This window comes from Phasianus colchicus, chromosome 2 (genome assembly GCF_987193195.1).
Source record: "Phasianus colchicus chromosome 2, bPhaCol1.hap1.1, whole genome shotgun sequence".
Taxonomy (NCBI): Eukaryota; Metazoa; Chordata; class Aves; order Galliformes; family Phasianidae; genus Phasianus; species Phasianus colchicus.
In genome coordinates this window covers 53241531-53264667 of record NC_143437.1, presented here as the reverse complement: position 1 = coordinate 53264667, position 23137 = coordinate 53241531, and positions in this window count along the sequence as shown.

Here is a 23137-nt window from a genome sequence, read left to right as displayed (position 1 = left end):
ATCATGAAAGGGTCTCAGAGATATTCTATTACAAATTTCATGAAGATAGTCTGCTTAGTGAAAAACACAGTATCAATGCAAATTAGGCCCTTCAGATCATATTCAGCAAAATACATTTTTCACTTCTTTCTCTCTCTCTCTTTTTTTTTTCTCTATAAGAGTTGCTACATCACTGCATGAGGTAAACATTCCCTGAGGATGCACATGGGCTCTTGTCTTTCTTCCTTCCCTTACTCTCATCTGGCATGTCTAAGCTTTTCCTCTGGAGTATGAGTCCTTGTGTGAGATTTGTGTTCTGTACCAACCATACCTCCCAGTTTCCTCTTCCTTCCTTACAGTTATTACTTTCATCCAGTTTGGGTCCTACCAGGAGAGGCTCCTTTCTCTCTTCTAGCTGCTAATCTCTCACCAGCTCTGTGCAACAGCAAGCAGCAATTGCAGACAACATCTGGTTGCATGCCAGTAACTCCTTGCTTCAGCAAGCTTAGCTGTTTACTGTGTGAGTGTTAAGACAGATTCTCAATACAACAAAAGGCTTAATAGTGTTAAGAGCGAATAACTTCATCATAAGTGTATAGCTGCTAAAGTTGAAAATGCCTCAACTGCAATTACGCCAATTTACCACAAGCCTAAGAACTGACAAGGTCTGCACTAATTTTTCCAGAGAAAGAGAAAAAGTTCTTGATAGCATGATAAATTTAAATGCATACAGATTTTGAAAAATTAAAAGTAATCAAAAGAAACTATGTTGCAGCTTTAGAAGTCTGGGACAATTCCTCTGACAGCCAGTCAGTTGTGTTGCTTGTATGAATGACAGTATTTAATGTCCATCAGTTGAATACTATAGACTAAATCTCCAGCAATTGAATAGTAGACATGATGCCTTCAAAAACTATTATAAGACTGCCTGCTAGGATACAAATGCATGAGTTGTATGCAGTGGTCTATTTATTGAAGACAGATGTCATGAGTTCTTTCTCTTTACAGCAGTGTGAGTGGTAAGAGTCAGCAAGATTTCTGGAATGCAATAATTCAAAAAAGGTTAGTATAAATATTTAACATTTACAGTATTATCTTTTATTTATAACAATATGTTTTCTATTTATTGCATGGAGTAAGTGTAGGTAAAGCTAATGATCTTGCCTCAAGTGTCTGAAAAAAATTAGACAGTGTGCAAACTCAAAAATGAAAATTGAATTTGGAATAACGAAGGAAATACAACCATTAACCATATGTTTTGTAGGATTCTGTTATAGCTCTTAGCTTCTGAAAATCTCACTGATTTGCTTTCTAAAGGGAAAGAATTAGTGCTAATAAACTTTTGAAATGGGTAATTCTTCCCATGAGGTTCAGTGAAAACAGATCACAATGCCTCCAAAACACAATATGCAGAGAAATACTCTTAGCTCTTCCTCAAGTAAGCATTATCATCAGTACTTTCCTGTGAAAGTGACATAAGATAAAAATATATGTAGAAACTAGCTACGAAGGTGGATTTTTCCTCTCACTGTAATCACAGAATCACAGAATCACAGAATGTCCAGGGTTGGAAGGGACATCAAGGATCATGAATCTCCAACCCCCTGCCACATGCAGGGACAACAACTTCCACATTTAGTACTAGACCAGACAGCCCAGGTCCCCATCCAATCTGGCTTTGAACACTTCTAGGGACGGGGCATCCACAACCTCTCTGGGAAGTCTATTCCAGCACCTCACCACTCTCACAGTAAAGAATTTCCCTCTGACATCCAACCTAAATCTCCCCTCCCTCAACTTAAAACCATCTCCCCTTGTCCTGCAGTTATCTACCCTTTCAAAGACTTGATTCCCCTCCTGTTGGTAGGGTGCAATTGAGGTCACCCCACAGCCTTCTTTTCTCCAGGCTCCCTCAACCTGTCTTCATAGGTGAGGTGCTCCAGCCCTCTCAACCATCTTTGTGGCTCTCCTCTGGACCTTTTCCAACAGCTCCCTGTCTTTCTTGTACTGGGGTCTCCAGAGCTGAACACAGTACTCCAGATGGGGCCTCGCAAGAGCAGAGTAAAGAGGGACAATCACCTCCCTGTCCCTGCTGGCCACCCTTCTTCTGATGGAGCCCAGGATACCATTTGCTTTCCGAGCTGCAAGAGCACACTGCTGGCTCATGTTAAGCTTTTCATCCATCAAGACCCCAGGTCCTCCTCCACAGGGCTGCTCTCAAGGACCGCTCCTTCCAGTCTGTATGAATACCTGGGATTCCTCTGGCCCAAGTGCAAAACCTTGCACTTTGCTGTGTTGAATCTCATTAGGTTCACCCAGGCCCACCTTTCAAGCCTGTTGAGGTCCCACTGAATGGGATCCCTTCCTTAAAAGGGATAGTAAAGGGACGTAAAATAATAGTAAGGATGTTAAAGGATAGAAAAGGGATGTAAAGCCATAAAAATGACAGTGTTGAGAACTGTAGCCTATGTAAACAAAAAATTTAATTGCATTTGATTGTAACTGTTCAGTGATGAGACATTTAAATCCAAAAGAGAGACTATAATTGTTTCAGCTGCATTGACTGGCTTTAATTAACAGTGAGTTATACTGTGAATGTACAAAACTACCAGAGAAAATGAGTGGACTCTTTAAAGGTGAAATACACTGCAGATAACCACAGTAGTGAAAGAGAAATTTTTAATGGTTTGAAAATTCAAGGGAAAAGGATAAAACAAACATTCACATGGAAAACAAAACAAAACAAAACAAAACAAAACAAAACAAAACAAAACAAAACAAAACGGCAACACCTTTCCCTCTTTTTATGCTAGTTGAAGAAGTAAGTATCTAAGCTTTCCTTACATTTCTTTCTATTTACTTTCCTGTGCTGCTGAGTTTATCATCGATATGAAGTTACTGAAAGAAAATATTTTAATTCAGAAATGCATTTGAAACTATGGTACTTTCTAATCTATCTGCATCTGAAATCCATGAAGTCAACTGTAAAAAATCACTTTAATGGACAAGGAAGGACTTGGGCCCTCATGGAACCATTGTTACTAGAGTCTCTGATTCTGTAACTGACTCCATGTGGGAGTCAATTGAAGTCAATGAAGCTTCAAGAAGGAATGGAATCTCTCTGTGCAAAGTCAGTTACTGGACTTAAGCCTTTGTAACCAACCTCTGTGTTTGCATCAAAACTTCTTTGATCTACCCTGAAGAACATAACAATGGCATCTATGCTCAGGGTAGTATCTCTTCTTCTACTTTGTTTCATCTTGATATTTCCTAATTCTTAATAGACATTCTGTTTTTTAAGATGTTTTTAATATGAAGTGAGTTACAATATTCACTTGTGGTGGTGCTTTGAAGATGATGTGCCTGCTTGCTGAGCATTTATATAAGAAAATGATGACAAAAGGAGATCTGTAAATATATTACTGTTCTATAAGCAACATGAATATAAGAAAAAAAATGTCAAAAAGCTAATTTATATATATTAATGATTTAAAAGGCAAATTATCTGAATATTTCCTTATGAGGAGAACTTCATTTTTGTTTTCTATATTTATTCCCAGGAGAACAAATGAACATTGCAACTTCGCCAGTACGATCAATGTGTGGTTACCAAAATCTTCTAAAGATGCTGATGTTTATAGAAGTTTACTTCTGCAACAAGACAGGATGATTATCTTCAATGAATTGTTTTCTGGACTTAGGCTTCAAATCTTAACTGTGAGACACTGTTGTTTTTTTTTTTTTGTTTGTTTGTTTGTTTGTTTTGGGGGGGGGGAGTGTTGGTTTTTTTTTGTTGTTTTGTTTTTTGTATTTTTCCCTTCCGATTTTTCTAACATGGTGGTTATTATATACTTCACCAGGAAGACAAAAAAAAAAAAAAAAAAAATTCAAGCTCCTCAGCTGCCTGGAGATGTTTGCAAAAAATAGAATGACCTTGGCATAAGACATCTCCCTGACTGAAATTTGCTCTTCTGATAAATCAGTAGATTCATAATGAACATTTCAAACATTATATTTATTACGAGCTCTGATTATGAGCTCTTACAGTGAGCTACAAAGGACTTTTATAGGAATGGAGCAGGAGCTGTTGATATTCAATGGAAGTACAGAGATCATCATCTTCGCTTTGTGGATGTGAATGAACAGAACTCACTAAACATTACTTTTGAAAGCACTCAAAAAGCCTCAGGTTTTTGTTTGAATCTATCCTTAAAAAATCTCAAATAGTGTATTCCTGTTAAAAATGAAGGTCTGAACACTTATCTTCAAGCTCATGTGCACCTTTAGCTACCTATCTGTATTTACTATGCTTCTGTGACCAAATGAAGATTTGCATTATTTTTTTTAAACAATCAAAAGATTTGATTAAAAATTATAAGAATATATCTTGAAGTGGTTTCCCATAAATAGAAAAATTAAGTCAACTAATTAGTAATTGTTAGTCTGCCATATTATTTGTTTATTTGATTTCATTTTAAGATTTTATAGATAGTGAATAGGAATATTAGAATCCTATTTATTTTCTCTCTTTTTCTATCATGAAATCCTTTAAAATTTCAAATTATTTTCCAGAGTATTTTTTTCCTGTCTTTTACTGGTCATTAACAAGATCTTTTCCTCTATGCTTCTAGTGCACGTTTTTGAAAATAGACTGTGCAATTCCTATAATAAGAAACTTGTTACATTGAGGGTGTAATAAAGTATGGTGCTAGAGATGAAATCTTTGTGGCCTTGCATTTTCATTTGTTACATGCTCAGTTGACAACTTCCTGGTTGTTATATATTTTCTAATATGAATTCAAACAAAGTGAAGACAATAAATCCCTAAAATATTCTTCTGTCAAAAATAGACACCATTATGTCATACAAGGCATTAAAATAAAATAAAAATACTTATAAAAGATCTAAGTAAAAAAAAAAAAACACCACAACAAAACAGAACAAGAAAACTTAGGATGTCACATTGCAGCTGGAAGACAGTAGTCAAGAAGGCATCCAACCACTCTAGGAAGACAACAGACTTTGGAAACTGTCTTTCAAAGTGACTTGATGCACTGGGAAGCATTTCATCTTGCTTGAAGTGATTTGAATATTGTAGGAAGCCTTTCATCTTGCTTGATATTACCAGCTTTAATTAGGCCTGATGGGAACAGGATGATAATCCTTTTTGATATTTGAATAGTACATTCTGCATCCTTTCAAGACCCATATTTGCATGTACATTCATAACGTTCACAACTTTCCTCCCTGGATTTTCTCTGTGGATGGACCTATTGGTGTTAAGTACGCAGCATTTATCTACAAGGCCCAGCTTTTTCCCATTCCTATAGTCACTCTGAAGTGTTATTATTTACAGTCTTCTTTCTGTGCCCTTAATCAGACTTTTTTTTTTTTTTTAGTTTTTTAAAATAATATTTGTATGGCAGTTCTTCCTATATCCCCATTTCTTTTGCCCTCTTTTTCAAGTGTGTACAAGAAGCTTCTTCCTTCCCCTATGCCAGGTACTGCCTTCAAGGTCTGAAAATTTGTGTTGCACACATGATTTCCTGAAGTCTCCATGTATATTCCAACATTGTCTTAAGATGGAATGCTTATTTTCTTTAGCCATTGTCCACCACAATTCTACCAGACAGTACTTTATACAGAAACACATTCCACATACACAGTTGCTGTAGCCAGGAGTTTTGAGTGGGAATGTGTCATGGTCCCCCAACACAAACAGGGCCTAACGTACATGATTGAGGCTGATGTGCTGGGATGGGCACTATCCATCTACAGTCCAGTGATCATCAAGCAAATGAGAGGTGATGAGACTGGTACAAGATCGGGTCAGAAGCCCATGGAGAAAGTCAGGAACAGCAGGGAACATGTTTAGGCCTGGATGTTCTGAACAGAGACTCATGAAACATGTTGAGAGGAGTCAGGCTGGAGGCCCTTGTGGGGTAGGTCAGGGCAAGAATACCCAAACACTGAGACTCCTGACAATGGTTGCGGTTGTTTTCTTTTCTGATGACTGTCTTTAAAGGGGGATTTCTGTTAAATTCTGTTTCTGCATTTGAAAAATTTTGCTTTGGATGTTTCAGTGGATATCTTCACCTTTCTTTCTGTGCAACTGACAGCTGTCAGTGGGCGTATAGTGCAAGGAGAGAGAACTTGATCACATCATCAGTGGAAAAAGGAGAGAGAGGAAGTCCTGGGTACCTGCAGTACAGCATCTGTTTTAAACATGACTACTTTTAGATACGTCTTTATCTGGAAGTAGATTTTCCCAGAATCACATGGTTGAAATTACATGAAATTAGATGTCATATGTCAAACCACATTTAAACTAGAATGAATGAATTTTTTAAATGCTCTGAGGAACCTAGCATTACCTATCACTAATAACAAAAAGACCTACATCTTCACTTGCTTTCACTTGATTTCCATCAATCTGCTGATGTATAAAAAGCACTGGAATAATAAGGCATGGGCTCTACTCAGATAGGAGATCTGAAACATTTTGAGTGCATTTCTAAACATTAATTTTACCTCAAGATTGTTCAGAAGATAGTATTGGCTTATCCACTAAGTTCTAAAGCAGTATTCCACTATGATTTCCTAAATAAGAGAAATGAGAAAGAGAAATGGTCCAAAGCATCAAGAGTGCCTGTATTCTTCCTTCCTTAAGAGATCAATCAACTAAACAACCAAATACTAAACAAAACAACATATTCAGAATCATCAAATAATGGAAAAGAGGAGGTTCAGGGAAGACCTCATTGTTCTCTAGAACTCCCTGAAAGTAGGTTGTGTTGATGGGGGTCTGAGAGAATCCTTCTTTGTTTTTTTTTTGGCTCAAAGCTTACTTCCTGAGGTATTTCTTGTGATGACACTGACTTGCCTAAGAGATGAGTGATGGGTGTTGCCATGTGGCAATCAACATCACTGTGTGGACAATTTTACATTTGAAAGTATTTCTTTGGAGCTGTTTCCCTTCGGAAGAGAGTGCTCAGAACTGTTTACTGGCAGAAGATCTAGCCTGTGACCAAATACCTTCATCTTGCTACAATATCATTGTATCCTGTGAAGGCAAGATAAAAGTGGGCGCCTCCCTGCTCCCTCTATTTGTTGGCAAGGCCTGGAAGATGGGAACAAAAGGAGTTCCTGCTAAGATCCAAAAGCCAGAAGCTGCCACTCCAAAGAGAGCTGACACGACCACTTTGGACTTATAAATAAGTTGGTTCTACCATTGAGAAGTTGCCATCATCGCCGTGGACACCATTGTCATCAATGGAACAACGCCCAATGACCCACCACTACTGAAGACTGAACTACAAACCACTCTGGATCCATGGTGGTGACTCTCTCTCTTGCTGCCTACAAAGACTCCTTGCTTCTTCTTTCCTATCCTTTCTATTGCCCTCCTTCCCTTCACCCTTACCCTAATTCATAATAGCGTCTGTCCTCCCCTTTCCCATCTCCCTGATTAAGACTTGTAATAAACTGTTTGGACCAACATCTGAACCACTGTTTCTTAATCTCATGCTGGGTAAACCGATATCAAAGAACCTCATCTCCCTCCTATAAAATGGAGCAAAACAGGGTGTCAGCTTTTTCTCCCAGGTAATAACAGTGATAGGACAAGAGGGAATGGCATCAGGTTGTGCCAGAGGAGGTTCAAGTTGGATATTGTGAAGAATTTATTCTCAGGAAGTGTGGTGAGACTTTGGAACAAGCTGCCCAGGGGATGTGGACTCACAGTCCCTGGAGATGTTTAAGAAAAGGGTAGATGTAATAATTATGGACATGGTTTAGTGAGCAATATGGTTGATGGTAGATGGACTGTTGGACTAGATGATCTTAGAGGTCTTTTTCGAAAGTAATGTTTCTGTGTTTCTGTGACAAACAGTGAATCATTACTCTGTAAATCTTAGTTCTCTGAAGTCCTCTCAAGTGACCTGCAATTTGAACTGGCCAAGCTTCTTTGCATCTTGATACTTTTATTGTAAAATGCTGATTTATTCATTGGATAGTTACAGAAATACAATTTTTTTCTTGGTACCTCTTGCATTTCTTTAGTATTAATAATACCTATTTTAATTTCATGACAGTTAAAAAGGATCACAGACTGCTGACTGGTAGAAAACAAAACTTCTGTTTATTTAAGGACTCGCATAATCAGATTTGTTATATAAACATATCTTTTCTTTTAAGTACATTACTAGACTACAGTTTCCCTTTTCTTTATCATTGATTGATTTGGTTACTTGTGATAAATGTCATATGATTCTACTGATATTCATGAAGCTGAAAAGAAATAGTAAATTCATTTATTTTACTGTCTTAGAAAAAGTGTTGTTCTGTTTTGTTTTGTTTTGTTTTGTTTTTTTTCTTTTTAAACTCTGCACATTTATCTTGGTAAACTGAATAAGAAAAAGAGAAAATATTATTTGGCACTAGCGGGCCAATGCAGTGAGATTATTCCTATAGACTCTAAACTTGTGTACTTAAAGATAAAAGCTAGCATAATTACATGATTTTTCATAGAATCATAGAATCATAGAATTGTTCAGGTTGGAAAAGACCTTCAAGACTGTCAAGTCCAACCGCAACCTAACTATACTACCCTAACAAACAACCCTACACTAAATCATGTTCCTGAGCACCACATCCAAATGTTTTTAAACACATCCAGGGATGGTGACTCAACCACCTCCCTGGGGAATCTATTCCAGTGCTTAACCCTTTCAGTAAAGAAGTATTTCCTGATATTCAACCTAAACTTACCCTAGCACAACTTGAGGCCATTTCCCCTCTTATCCTGTCGCTTGTCACTAGTGAGAATTGACCATGGTTTCATGGTTTTATTGTCCAAGGAGAATGTATTTTGACAGATAGGGTGTTTTTTTTTTTGGTTTTTTTTTTTTTTTTGGTTTTTTTTTTTTGTTTTGTTTTTGTTTTTGTTTTTAACTGAATGGGGCTGCAATTACAACTGTAGATGTTTTTAGGTACTGGCATAATGTTTCATAGATGCTTTCCAGAGACTGGGAATCAACTCATCATTCTGCCACTAAAGTCAATATGGCTATCTGTGTTTTTACTTCATCTCAATTTTCAGATCATTGAAGTATCTGCCAACAAAATACCTCTTTGCAGCAGGTGGAAAATGATTCTCTGAATAAAAAAGCATCATGCTGCGTTTCACATGAAATCCGATGACAGAGGTTTGAATCTGTGATACTGTCATTAAAAAAGATTCCCACAATCCAGCAGTGGATTTACCACTTTCCATTTAATGTTCTAAAACTGTAACCATACTGAAAATTACATTTGAGTTGCCAAGAGCTACTGAGCATCAAAAGACATGTAGCTGTGGTATTTGGATGCAGATGTTAGTTTTACTTTTTTTTTTTTTTAACTTTCTAAGAAATAGATATTTTTTGAGGAATGTTAACATTTGTCAACAAAAATATGAATTTTATTTTTTCCTTGTATGGGGTTTGATAACAACACTTGTAAATCAGTGAATTTTACTAGAGACTTTAATGCATTTTGGACTGGGCCCTTCATTTGTGAATGTCCAGTACATTTGCAGATGATAAACATTTTATTTGATCTATCATTTTGTTGCAGGTTGTCCTATGAAAAACCACTGTGGAACAAATCTGCTATTGGAAACAGTGATGTTGTAGCATTTCTTCTAAACAGAAGCATGTTTAATGGTCAATAAAATGAGCTTTTGGCAGGCATTCAACTTGATGATTAAAGAATTCCTGCCTTTACAATAACAATGTTATAGTAGAAAATAGCATTAGGAAACTAACTGCACTGATTGGTTTGCAATGAGTCATAGCTATGCAATTATGGCTTTATAATTGCCCAGGCATGACATCATAAAGCAAACTGTCACAATACAGTTTGAAAAAAACCTATTTTTAAAAATTATAGTTGACTACTTTTTAAAAAGCCAGTATCTTGTGAGTATCCTCCCTATTGCAGGTTAGATGTATCTATTGACAGGGTGATTTTTCTATTGTAAGCCTTTGTAAATCCTTTTGCTGAAATGGCCTTTATTGAAGAGGAAAAAAAAGTCAGTGGATGGGAGACCTGTGTGGTTTTTTGGTGAAAGAATATTTTACTGTGGGCCGAATTTTTATCCATCCATCACAAGTAATGAAAGCATTTGTCAACTGCTTTTGCAATTGCTCTAACCTAGTAGCTCAGAGCACTGGCAGAACTACTATCTGGTGATATCTATCTTGTGATGTACTTTTGAATTCACAGAATCACAGAATCTCACAAAGGTCGAGGTTGGAAGGCACCTGTGAAGGTCATCAGCTCCATCTGCCCTGATGAAGCAAGAGATATCTAGAGCACATTGCACATGTCTAGACGGCTTTTGAAGATCTCTATGGAGATACGGAGAATCATACCATCCTGTTGACTAAATTTGAAGATGCTAACTAGCACTGACTTATCATGGTTCATGCCTCTCATGTGTGTTTATGTTCCCTGAGTATGCCCTTTGAATTATAGAGAAGAAAGGAGTTTGTATTATTTTTTTTTCATCAAAATTTTACAGAAAAAGAGAATAAGGGAAGACACCACTATCTGCTAGCTCCTGTGTCCTTCTTCACTTTAGAACTTCTGCCCAACCTACTTCAGTTTTCTCCTTGCCAGTCTTTTTGTTTTAAGAAAAAGTCAGTAGGTTTACATTGCTTACCTGGTGTTTTTCATATGGACATAGATACCAGTATTATAGCCCTTCAGCATCTTCTCTTCTAAGTTATTTTGAATGGCTTCATTATTTTTACAATAATAAATCCCTGAAATTTTTATGGACATTCTAGAGTCATCTTAGCTAGATTGCACATCAGTGACAAATCTAAGGAACATGAATACAAAACAGAGGAACAAAAGAAGTAGCTAGGATTTTCTTTTATTCACTCTCTTTATTCTGTTACTGTTTGAAGAAAAATATCAGTGCTGCACTTTTTACATTGTGAAACTATAATTCAAAGGGAAACACTTTCCAATCCAAAGCAGAATGATGAGTTTTTAAGAAGAAACAGTGTTTAGCCCATGCGGAAGTGAAGCTGAAAAACTTGAGATGGACAGACAGATTACAGTCAAACATAACCTAAAGTCTCAATACACTGAGAGTACATTTATTAGGAATATTGAAATTAATTTCATGGATAAATGTCTTAACCACCAGGCTATGGAGCCTGTATGTATTTTTAATCATGTAATCTATTTATATATTTCAACATGGACTGGATATGTGTCATACATGTTCCATAGTTTCAACTCTGTTTATAATATTTTTTTCCAAAACACTGTTTATCAAAACCTAGTAGAATTCTGTAGAAAGGCCTTGATAAATAGATTTGCAATAAGAGAAAAAAAGTTAAATTAGGAAAAATCTCTGCCATCTTTAGTCAGCAACTTTGTCATTGGCTATCTCCAGCACTCAAAATGACATCTTTATTTCTGATCAAACACTTTTTATTTCTTCATTCTTCCTGGATCCAAAGGAGAATGAGATAAAACGTTGCTTTGGACTTTCTGTGATGAAAACGTAGGATAGTAAAAGGAGTTAAATGGTTTTGTTTCATTTTCTTTTTTGAAAAAGAATCAGGGATGACCTCCATAAACAGGATGCAAAGCAGAGTCCAAGTCTTCTTATATGGCATTATGAAGAACAAATGTGAAGATCTGGAACCAAAGAACATGTATCTTTTCATGTGGTGCCTCTGTCAGGGTTGATTGAGAAGAAAGAGTAATGGAAGGAAAGCATTATATCATATTGCTGATGTATATTTAACCAAGCTAGTGGGCCTTTGAGCCCTGAATCTCTCCCTTGTAGTCCTAATTAGTAACCTAAGATTCTGGCTTCTGGCATTTTCTCCTAGAAATTATAGTTTTAAATTAAATTATTTACTGCAGAATTTTTGGTCTTGTCAAAATTCCCGTAGTCATATGCTTACTTATCTACTGATTAAGAGGCATCCATATAGACTTGCACTTATGTGATTACCATGAACTTTCTGGTTGGAACATTTTATCATCACAGTCTATGCTCTGCACTGTCAGTACGCTTTTCTTTCCTTCTCTCAGATGCTAGAGGGGTGCCTGCTCTGAAGTGTGAAAGTTCATTCCTGATCTTCATGGATGATATTTTTATCACAGCTCTCTAAGTAACCTATCGGTTTTTTTTTTGTTTGTTTGTTTTTTTTATGATTTAGCCTTGGTTCATTAGCTTCTCACTTGGAGAATTTAGTAGTAAACAGAAAAATCAATTCTGGCTCAGTCTAGCTCTCTAAACTTTCTGGAGTTTTGTTCAACAATGAAACCACGACCCTGGACATTTCTCTTTCTTAGAGAATATATATTAATTTTGTCATTCTGATTAAATCTCCCTGTTTGTGCCCACTTCCCTGCCATGTCTTCTAGGCTCTTTTTACCCCCGTTTTACACTAGCCCTTACTGAAATGAGATATAACAGAACCACACCAGTTATACCCTTAGGAGATGGCTGCTAATATTTCTTGACTGACGGCTACTCCATTTTCCTTCTGTTTGTTTTTATTGTAGTCACCTCCTATTCTTTCCCTGAAACTAGCTCTATACCCAAGTAGAAAAGGGATACACTGAGTAGATCGCATTAAAAATTCACACTGCTCTTCTTTATCAGTAAGAACTATAGTATCTCTTATCCTAAAGTGTGAACTACCTGGGGCAGTGAGAGCTATGGTTTCAAAGGAAATCTAAATAAGATGATACATAAGACCTTCAAGAATGGAGGTAATTAAAGCTTATTCTAGATGCAGCAAATCAGAATGGAATTTCTAAAATCTTCAGAGCAGAGCAATAACCTTTTATTGAATTTCTTTATAACTTATTTCACATAAGAAAAAAACAAACAACCACAGAAGACAAAAATTCCAAACAAGAGAGCAAAGCTTACTCTGTAAATATTTAAGCTGGTTTAAATTTGTAAGGGAAAAAAAAAAAAATTGAAATATTAACTCCTCATAAAAGAGGAAGTTATCTTCCAAACTGCAATAGCCTGTTTGTTCCCCAGATTAAGGAAGAACAACTTACATTGTGTCAAAAAATAATAATAATAATAATAAAAATTATTACAGTTCTAGTCCATTAGCCTCATGATGTTTCTAAATGGCAGGAAATATATGAATTCACTAGTTTGGATAACAGTGGATAACAGCATAGCTTATGCTGATCAGTCCTTGAGGAGCTACACCCCAGCAGTCCTTTCTTGGTCCTATAAAGTGAGCTGCTATGAAGATTTGCACATGACTTTTTACTGTATCAAGAATACTCTTAATGTACACTTTACTTTGAAAATTTCTAGATTTCTTACACAGTAAGGTTTCTGAGAGATTTATATTGATGTACTCAATATTATTTGCTGACCTTCTGTAGAAGCAAGCAACTTTGCAAATACTTATATAAATCCTCTGAATGCTAGGTTGAACTCATGGGTAAACAGAGACTCTGAATCATAACTTAGCCATTAGAAAATCCTTTGTGAATGTGAACACAGCTGAATTTCAGAATGTCTTTGGCTCTTTCTTGTAAGAGAGGTTCTGTGCTCCAGATACAGATCTTAATCTGAATGCAATACTTTATTTTGGGATTTGTCCTACAAACTAGGGCATTTATGAAAGACATCTGTAGCCTATGAGTTTCCTTCGCCATTAATTTTTATACTTAGCCTATTAATTTCTTAAAACATCAGAGCCTCTGAGCTTGACTTAGTGATAGGTCTAGAAGCACTATTGGACAAAAGGTGAATATTGTGTTTTTTCTATACTGATGTAAAGAATATTGAGAATGCATGAGAGGAAAACTTGGATGAAGCACTGTTAGCAAACTTGCATTACAGGGCAAAATGATGGCCATTTTACTTGGAGGAGGAAACTTTTCTTGAATCCTATTGCTCTCTGTATAAGTAAATGCACTTTGCTATTTCTACAGCAGAAGAAACAGTAGGGACATCCAGTCGACCCTATCTATATCAGAGGTCAATTCCAGAAACTTCAAAGGAAGCCATATACCCTATGCTATCTGTCTATTAGTATACAGTAAGGAGAAATTTCTTTCTGACTCTTGCTAGTAAGAAGTTTATGTCCTGTAGCAACGTTAGTGAGTATATTTTACATTTGGATTGTTGTTGACAATGTCTAATTATTAGAAAGTAAATAAGTACAGTAAATTTAAAAATATTTCTGAATCACCATGAAACGTGTCTTGCATTTTTTCCTTTAATTTTTATTATTTTTTATATAATATTACAGATGCAGAATCTTTGCACCTTAAAAGCTGCTTTAATAAACATTTAATGGCAAATGCAGCTTTAGAATGAACAGGTATAGCTTTGTATTTGCTTCTGTATTTCAATCATTATAGTGAGTCAGGAGTAAGAGCTATTGCCTGTAATACTGCAAAGGAGAAAAGAGAGAAATCTGTGACTTACAGCTGATAAACCTGTATTTACAATATAAGTTATTTATTTGCCTCTCACGGTATGGCAGTGTTAATATTACAAAGTGCTTTTTATTTATAGAATTGGTGTTTCCTAATGAAAGCATTATTGTTATGTATTAGCAGCATGTTATGTCATGAGTCATCAGTAAGCAGGTTTTGTCACCATTGCATTCATTAGCCCCATGACCTAGCATTTCATTTTATTGAACTTAGTTTTAATTGTCCCCTGAGTGACTAAATAAATGTGACAGCTTACAAAATGATCTATTAAATAAAAAATGAACCAAATAATACCAGAAACTTGGAGAAAGTCCAAGAGTAGTTCTGTCCCCTGGAATTAGGTGAAAATTTATAGAAAATTTTATTTCTTGCATCCACTTTTTTTTTCCCATTTTCTCCTAGCTCTCATTTACTATACATTTGTTCCTATGGGAATTGGCATGTGTTTGTGAAGGACATTATGAGATGATATAAAGAATTAATTACTGGGGAGTTCCCTTCCCTTCCCTTCCCTTCCCTTCCCTTCCCTTCCCTTCCCTTCCCTTCCCTTCCCTTCCCTTCCCTTCCCTTCCCTTCCCTTCCCTTCCCTTCCCTTCCCTTCCCTTCCCTTCCCTTCCCTTCCCTTCCCTTCCCTTCCCTTCCCTTCCCTTCCCTTCCCTTCCCTTCCCTTCCCTTCCCTTCCCTTCCCTTCCCTTCCCTTCCCTTCCCTTCCCTTCCCTTCCCTTCCCTTCCCTTCCTCCTTCCCTTCCCTTCCTTTCCCTTCCCCCTTCCCCCTTCCCCCTTCCCCCTTCCCCTTCCCCCTTCCCCCTTCCCCCTTCCCCTTTCCCCCTTCCCCCTTTCCTCTTTCCTTTTCCCTTTCCTCTTCCCCTTTCTCCTCCCCCTCCCCCCTCCCCCCACCCCTCTACCTACTCTCCCCTCCCCCATTCCCCTTTCCCCTTTCCCTTCCCTAGCTTTTGGTAACTTTTATCCAGATATTTATCCAAAATTGTCTTCAATATAGCCTTAACCGAATCCTGAGATAGTTAACACAGTATATGCCCGGGTACTCATCATCAGTTCAATAAACTACAAGCAGATTGTGATGTTACAGAAGGAAATCCAGGAAGAATAGTGCAATAAATCCAGCAGTTCTTTGGGTATAGACCCTTAACAGAAAATGAAATTATATAAAATTAGTGAGGAAAGCTGTTGGCTTTCATTTGGCAATAGAAAAATATATCCTGCACCTTTGAGTACAAATTAGATACAAAGCTCAGCAATTATAAAGCATTAAAACTCCTGGATTCATCTCCAAAACTCCAAAATACATTGACCCTCTGCTACTGTGATATGAAAAAGACAATTTTTTCTGATAAGCCACTGCTGAAAGCAGATATATTTAGTAGAATGTTACCTTTCACGATGTAACACTAGTATTTTCTAAGAGGCATGTCAAAGTCCCTTCTAGTTTCTGAATATATACCAATCCAGTCTGTTAATGTGTGAAGCAGGACTTGGTGACTGTCTTTCAAGAAGCAGCTGATGTTCTTGGATAGGGGATGTTACTAGAAGCAAATATTGAAAAAGTTTGTAACCTCCCTATTAGAGGATTGTGGAGTCTTCGCAGTGCTAAGTGCAGAAAATGCTCTACTTACAATGGAGAGTGAGTCATGCCTGTTCATTTGATAACAGTATGGTTAAAATCAATTGCTACTTTTATTTCTGGGAAGACATTTTAGCAAAGAATGTGATCAGGAAATTGAAGGCATGCTATTTTCAGACAGTGAGCCACAATACACTTCAGAAGAATTTGAACAACTGGCTGTCAAATGACAGGAGAGTAGGGCCAGCACTGAAGAAACAAAAAGACTGATGAAAAAAGTAAAACAACTGGGAATGATGTTACCTGGCAGTGTTTAACCATTGCAAACCTGCTCTCTGTGCTCCAGAAATGGCATGGAAATTTACAGCAAAGATTGATGAGGAGAGGGCTAAATTCTGCTTCTCATATAAATTTTCGCATACATATTTGTTTCTATTCAGCACAAAAAATAATAGCAGAAAGAGCCAAGAGAATAGTAGTAAATAGATTACTCAATGCAACAGAAGAGACAGCTATACAGGACTAAGACTTACAAGTAAGCAGGCCTCAACACAGTTTAAAAAAAAAACCTATGAAAAGCAATTTCAAAAAGCAAGACTCCATACTGGTTACATCATTGACTATTGAAGATGGCCATCAGATATCAGATCAGTGCAAAAACAATTCTGGACAATCATACAAAAATTGCAAAGAATCCCACATGTCCACACCAACAAGGAAAAAACTCATGATCACAAAAACTGGAGAAAGTCTCTTGCCAATTGCATAAACAAAAGTTGTGATTCGGGTCTGATTCCTATCATGCTCGAAGGTCTGAATTATGATAGAGATTACAACTCAGTTTTGGATGTTGTTTTAGATGCTATTTAAATGTAGTGCCTAACTGACAAAGGATTTACTATTTCATATCCAAAAGTGCTCAGAAAAAATAACTGAAACCTTAGGACTCAGCTTTGTACTGAAGTCAACTTTGAAATATGGAACATTTCCTCTAAAGTATCCATGGTGCCCAGTGAAGCCCGAAAATTTTGGTATAAAAAGTATAAAAGATGAAATAGGAGAAAAAATATCTCGATATGAAAAGTGAAAAAAACCAAAAACAACAACAAAACCAAATCAACTGGATTGTGTGTACATCTGTACAGCATTGGAAGACACAACAAAAACTCAGGAGTGATCTGCAACCAGCCAGACCCACATCTGGAGGCTGAGCTATGACATCCAAGGGGTCTGTCCTTATTCCTGTAGTTTTAGGCAGTTCTCCAGAATCCATTAGCTGTATTGACCAGATTGCCTCTGTAAGATTCTGTATACCAAAATGTACCTCTTGTAGTCCTAAACTAAATTAAGCTTAAGCTCTCTTCTTGTACCTGTTCCTGTTGACTTTATTGTTGTGTGCCGAGATGTTCAGGATCTCGTATGGCTGTACCATCCTTCCAATGAGGGCAAAGGAAACTGAGTTGGCAATGTTGCAGTGTGTTTTACAAAGTGAAAGAAAGCAAAACAAACAAACAAACAAACAAAAAAGCCACAATAAAAATAAGAAAAGGAACACAAGCATGATACTAATTACTGATCATCAGTACAAGGAACTCAGTACAAAATATCAGTAAAATATCCTTAAATCCCACTTTCGATTTTAGGTCTGTCTCTGTTCTGAGATGCCAAATATATTAGTCACTAAAAAGGAAACAGAAAGCAGAGACTCCGTATCTTTTTCTACTTCTATATCTGTTTCTTGACAGTTTTTATTGCAATAAAAATAGAGTAGAAAGTTTACTTTGTAAAATCTCAAGGGTGAAACTTTTACTATTTTTTAGTACCTTAAAAATTAATGAACCAACTTAACCAGCTGATAACTATTGTTTTGAAAATATAAAGTCTTTTGGAGGAACAAGGAAGGTAATGAGTATGTATTATGGAAAATTTTATGGTAATACAGACACTAAATTTTTGCTATTATATTTCACATCTTCCTTAACAGTGCTTTGAACCTTCAACAACATTTCAGAGGGTACCATTCTAATTGTTTCTGATTTCTCTTCATTATATTGATATTTACATGTTAGTTTTTCCCTGTGCAACATGAAAATTGATGTGATTGTTGCCTGAGCTGGCAAGTATTTGTTCACTAAATTGTAAAGATGTGTAAGCAGCAAAGTAACAGATTTATTCATAATCTTCTGACTAATTGATCAGTAACAAATAATAACAAAATTGTCTTCCTTTTTCTTGAAAAAAAGAAATCTACTAAGTATGAAGGGAAACGACCCATGTTGTCTTATTGTAGAAGTGCTTAATCTCTTGAAATATTATGCAAGTGATTATCTAGTGACAGTGTTGCATTTCAGGTCTGTGCTGTGAAAGATTGGAGCCATAAGAAAAATATTATGTAAGCATCCCTACTGGATCCATATCCAGAGAAATGTCTTCCCTTTTTGTTCACCTAAGGGTGAACTGGTTTATCTCAGAAATACCTCAGCAGCTGGCTTGTGTGTGCATGGCTGGGTAGTCCACTCACACTGTCCATCTTCACAATGTAAAGAAGGGTCCATTTTGTGTATGTGTCAGCAAAAGTCCAGAAACTAGAGGTATCCTTTTAAGTATACAGTGTGACTCACTTATTCCTTGAATAGAGTTCCAACAGTCTCCTAACATTTCCTGTTCACTGATCAGGAATCAAAATATTTATTAAAGAATCTGTCTCACTCCTCTGTTTGTCCCCAGGTTATAAATCAAATGACTCTTAATCTTCCATTTGTTGACTATCCAGCTTATCCTTAAATCACTCTGTTAGTACTTGTTTCCCAAGTCATGGCTACTAAAGTAGAAAAAAATGCTATTTTTTTTCAGTTGCTGAGTTCTCTATTTCTTATCAGAATTTGTCTATTTATTTATTTATTTATAAATTATAGATCTTTCTTCTGTTAATAATTAATAGAAAATGTTTTCCTAAATGAAAGTTTAAACATATTGTCACGGAGTTAACTAGATCAATCTATGCCTATAACAGGGGGCAGTAGGCCCCTGCCTCCCCCAACATCCCTGGCTTCACAAAATGGGAAGGAAGGAAGGGAGGAAAAAAAAAAACAGCAGCAACAATGTATGGAGGAAAACTTATTTTACTAACTATGATATTGGAATGCAAGATAACACAGTATAATACAATGTAATTGAAATTGAGACTAATAATTCAAATAAGATAGGAGAGAGAGAGCTCCTGAGACTGAGTCAAACCTGAAAAGCTTGGAACAGCTAGGAAAGCACCCTCCAGCACCCACTCCCAGGCAGTAAGAGACCGCCCCATCCAGAAGGGTCAGATCCCATGACTTCCATAATGTATAGGGATAGGTACCTGGAATTGGCGCATTAACACTTTAATTCCAGTACATGATGTTTTGATGTGGAATACTGAAAACCAAAAAACATAAAACCATGACACATATATAATTTTACAGAAGAAAAATTACACATATAATTTTACAAAACACCGTTTTGTAAAATTATTTCACAGGAACTGCAAAAATAAATAATAGTCATCTTTTTGACATATATTTTTTATTTTTAATAGTTCAGTCTCACTTGATATTTAACTTCTAGGAGAAATAACTTCCATTTCTAAAGAAAATAGTTTTCATGACTCATTCTGAGTGTTTTTGAGCAAATTTAGCTTCTGTGACAGAATATGGATTTTGGTTTAATTCACACCTGGTAGAAGAGACAGTAACTACCAGTTGGCTGTCTTGCACAAAGTAAGACTTGAGAGTTTATTTATTTAAGTTCATGCTGGTCAGTTCTCAATGAGTTAAAATTGAAGTGGACACATGGAAAATTGTCTTGTACAACCAACTTTCTACTGCCCTCAGCTCTTATCTCTTGGAAAAAAAGAAAAGAAACTGTGAATGAACTAAAGTTGACAGCATTTCTATATCTATAACTGTGGTAGAGAAATGCTCTCAGTAGTGGATGCATCACTCTTTTTTTTTTATTTCCAGTGACGATGAAATTAATCCCATTTAAAAATGTTGTCTAGTATCAGCAAGCTGTGGCTGCTGCTGTTGCTGTTTTATTGACTGTTAAGACACCTTTGAGGATGTTTGAGAGAGGAGAAAAAATAGAAACATTATTGTGTAATCAATTTAGTGTGTTGCAAGGTGATAATAGAATTGTAACTTACAGCAGTATTTTGTTCTCACAAATCATAACTGTTTCTTAAAGGAACAAACAGCTCACAGGCACTTTCTTGATTTGAAATACTACTTTTAAACTCCTTGGTGCTTCATTTTAAGCATATTTATGTACTGTTAGCTCTGAATGACTTCTAAATCTAACTGTTCATTGCTTCTCTCCAGTACATGCTCCTTGCAGCTAACATCCTTCCTGATATGCTCTGTCAACTTTTGGGTTAGATTGACTTGGGATACGGATCTCCTGTTGTCTTATCTCTACCTGTAAGATAATTAATTAACCTTTCTGGTAAGCTCTGTATTCTTCTCAGTCTTTGATGGATCTCACAGTTTATCAGAATTGCAATTCATTAATATTGCAGACCCTTTGGTTAAGCCAATGCACATAGGGCTGTAAGGCTTTTCTTGCACAGTGTATGCCAGAAAATACAGTTCTGTTTCCCAAATCAGCAAGTAATGAATCAATGTTCTTGTCTTCTTACTCCCTAGTTTCCTTTTCTCTTTACTGCAGCTACTGATGCCTATAACTTTGTTATGCTTGCCTATTTTTTCTCCTATTGTTCTGTTTGAATCATAGAATCATAGAATCATAGAATCATAGAATCATAGAATCATAGAATCATAGAATCATAGAATCATAGAATGGCCTGGGTTGAAAAGAACCTCAAAGATCATCTACTTGCTATGTGCAGGGTTGCCAACCACCAGACCAGGTTTCCTAGAGTCACATCCAGACTGGCCTTGAGTGCATCCAGGGATGGGGCATACACAACCTCCTTGGGCAACCTGTTCCAGTGCATCACCACCCTCTGTGTGAAGAACTTCCTCCTAATTTATAGCGTAAACCTCCCCTGTCTTAGTTTAAAACCATTCCCCCTTGTCCTATCACTGTCTACCCTCATAAACAGCCATTCCCTGTCCTGTTTATACACTCCTTTCAAGTACTGGAAGGCCATAATGAGGACCCGCTCCAAGAGCTCCACATCCTTCCTGTACTGGGGGGCCCTGGATGCAGTACTCCAGATGGGCCCTCATATGAGCCGAGTAGAGGGGGACAATCACCTCCCTCTTCCTGCTGGCCACCCCTTTTTTAATACAGCCCAAAATACAGTTAGCCTTCTGGGCTGCAAATGCACACTGTTGGCTCATGTCCAGATTCTCATCTACTAGGACCCCCAAGTCCTTCTCTGCAGGGCTGCTCTCCAGGAGATCTTCCCCCAGTTTGTATAAATACCTGGTTTGGTTTGATCCTCGCATAGAAAATGTCCTCATAATATGGTTCTTTTTATGTTCCTGAGTTAATGTTTGGTATCCTCTGAATAGGAGTTGAAAGTCTGAATTGCTACTATCTTTTGGACTCTTTTGGAAGCTGGAATTTAGGTATATGTACTCAGTACAGAAAAGACACTGAAGTGCTGAAAAAGGTCCAAAGAAGGGCAACAAGTCTTGTGAAGGGCTTGGAGAACATGTCCTATGAGGAGCAACTGAAGGAACTGTGGCTGTTTAGTCTGGTTAAGAGGATGCTGAAGGAGGACCTCATTGTTCTCTTCCAGTATCTGAAAGGTGCTTACAGCAAGAGCAGGGTTGGCCATTTCACACCGGTGACAGGTGACAGGACAAGGGGAAATGGCCTTAAGTTGTGCCAGGGTAAGTTTAGGTTGGATATCAGGAAACACTTCTTTACTGAAAGGGTTGTTAAGCATGGAAATAAGCTCCCTGGGGATGTGGTTGAGTTACCATCCCTGGATGTGTTTAAAAACAACTTGGATGTGGTGCTCAGGGACATGATTCAGTGGAGGGTTGGTAGAGTTAAGGTAGTATGGTTAGATTACGGTTGTACTTGATAATTTTGAAGGTCTTTTCCAATCTGAGCAATTCTGTGATTCTATACTGAGTAGGCCTAGGTGAAAATTTAGATCAATTTTCTGGCAGAGATTAATGACCTTTAAAGTGCCGACTTTGCGATTCCAGTTTAATGATTTGAAGTCAGCTTAGTGATGATTCTCAGCTATGTAATCCTGTTTTAGTAGTTCTTTTTCACCTGCATTTCTGTTTACACAGTGAGAGGAATATACATAAATATTGGAAGTTGTTCTCAGAAAGCCCAGAGCAACGTCTGTCAATTTGGAAAAATAGGCCACCCACCGATGCTTGAAAGAAGCGTCCATTTATATTAATATAAAAAAGGTATTGTTTTCCACATTTTCTATAAAAATTTCTATATATTTGTAACTCATGTTCACTTTTCCAGCTTTTAACAAGAATGCTGTCAACTTTTAACATAGAATAATCTGCTGGAGTTTTCTACCGCAGTTGAAATTAGAAGTACCATTGAATAATACCAGTGATGCTGTGTCAGGTCTGAACTTGGTAACCAAATGAGCCCCTTTGGTTCTCAGTTGAATTAGAACTTTCAATGCGATGAAGACACATACCCACTTCCAAACAGTTTCAGATCCAATGATTCCAGCTCACATCATACTTTCCCTGCTCGTACCTGTAAGTCTTTCAAGAAAAGTAGGCAGCCTTCTCTTGAGCTACAGGAATAGCAGCAGAAGCTTAGCAAAAATGTGTGTGTGTTTTAGTAAATGTCAACCTCCTGATTCATACTATTTAATTTAACAGCTGGACAGAGTTTCCAAAGCATTTATTGTATGCAGTCATGTGAGTACATGGCCAGGAATTTCAATAACCATGAATATGTACAATTGCAGCCCACTTAATATTCTCCATATTCTTATGAGGAATGTAATGTTCCCAATTAAGTTTAGCATTTATGCACTATACACTGTGTAATATGGCTGACTATTCACATCCAGAATTCTTTAGAAGTAATAAAGCTGGATTGTACATTAAAATGTGATATGATTCCCAGCTGTATGCTGCCTACATT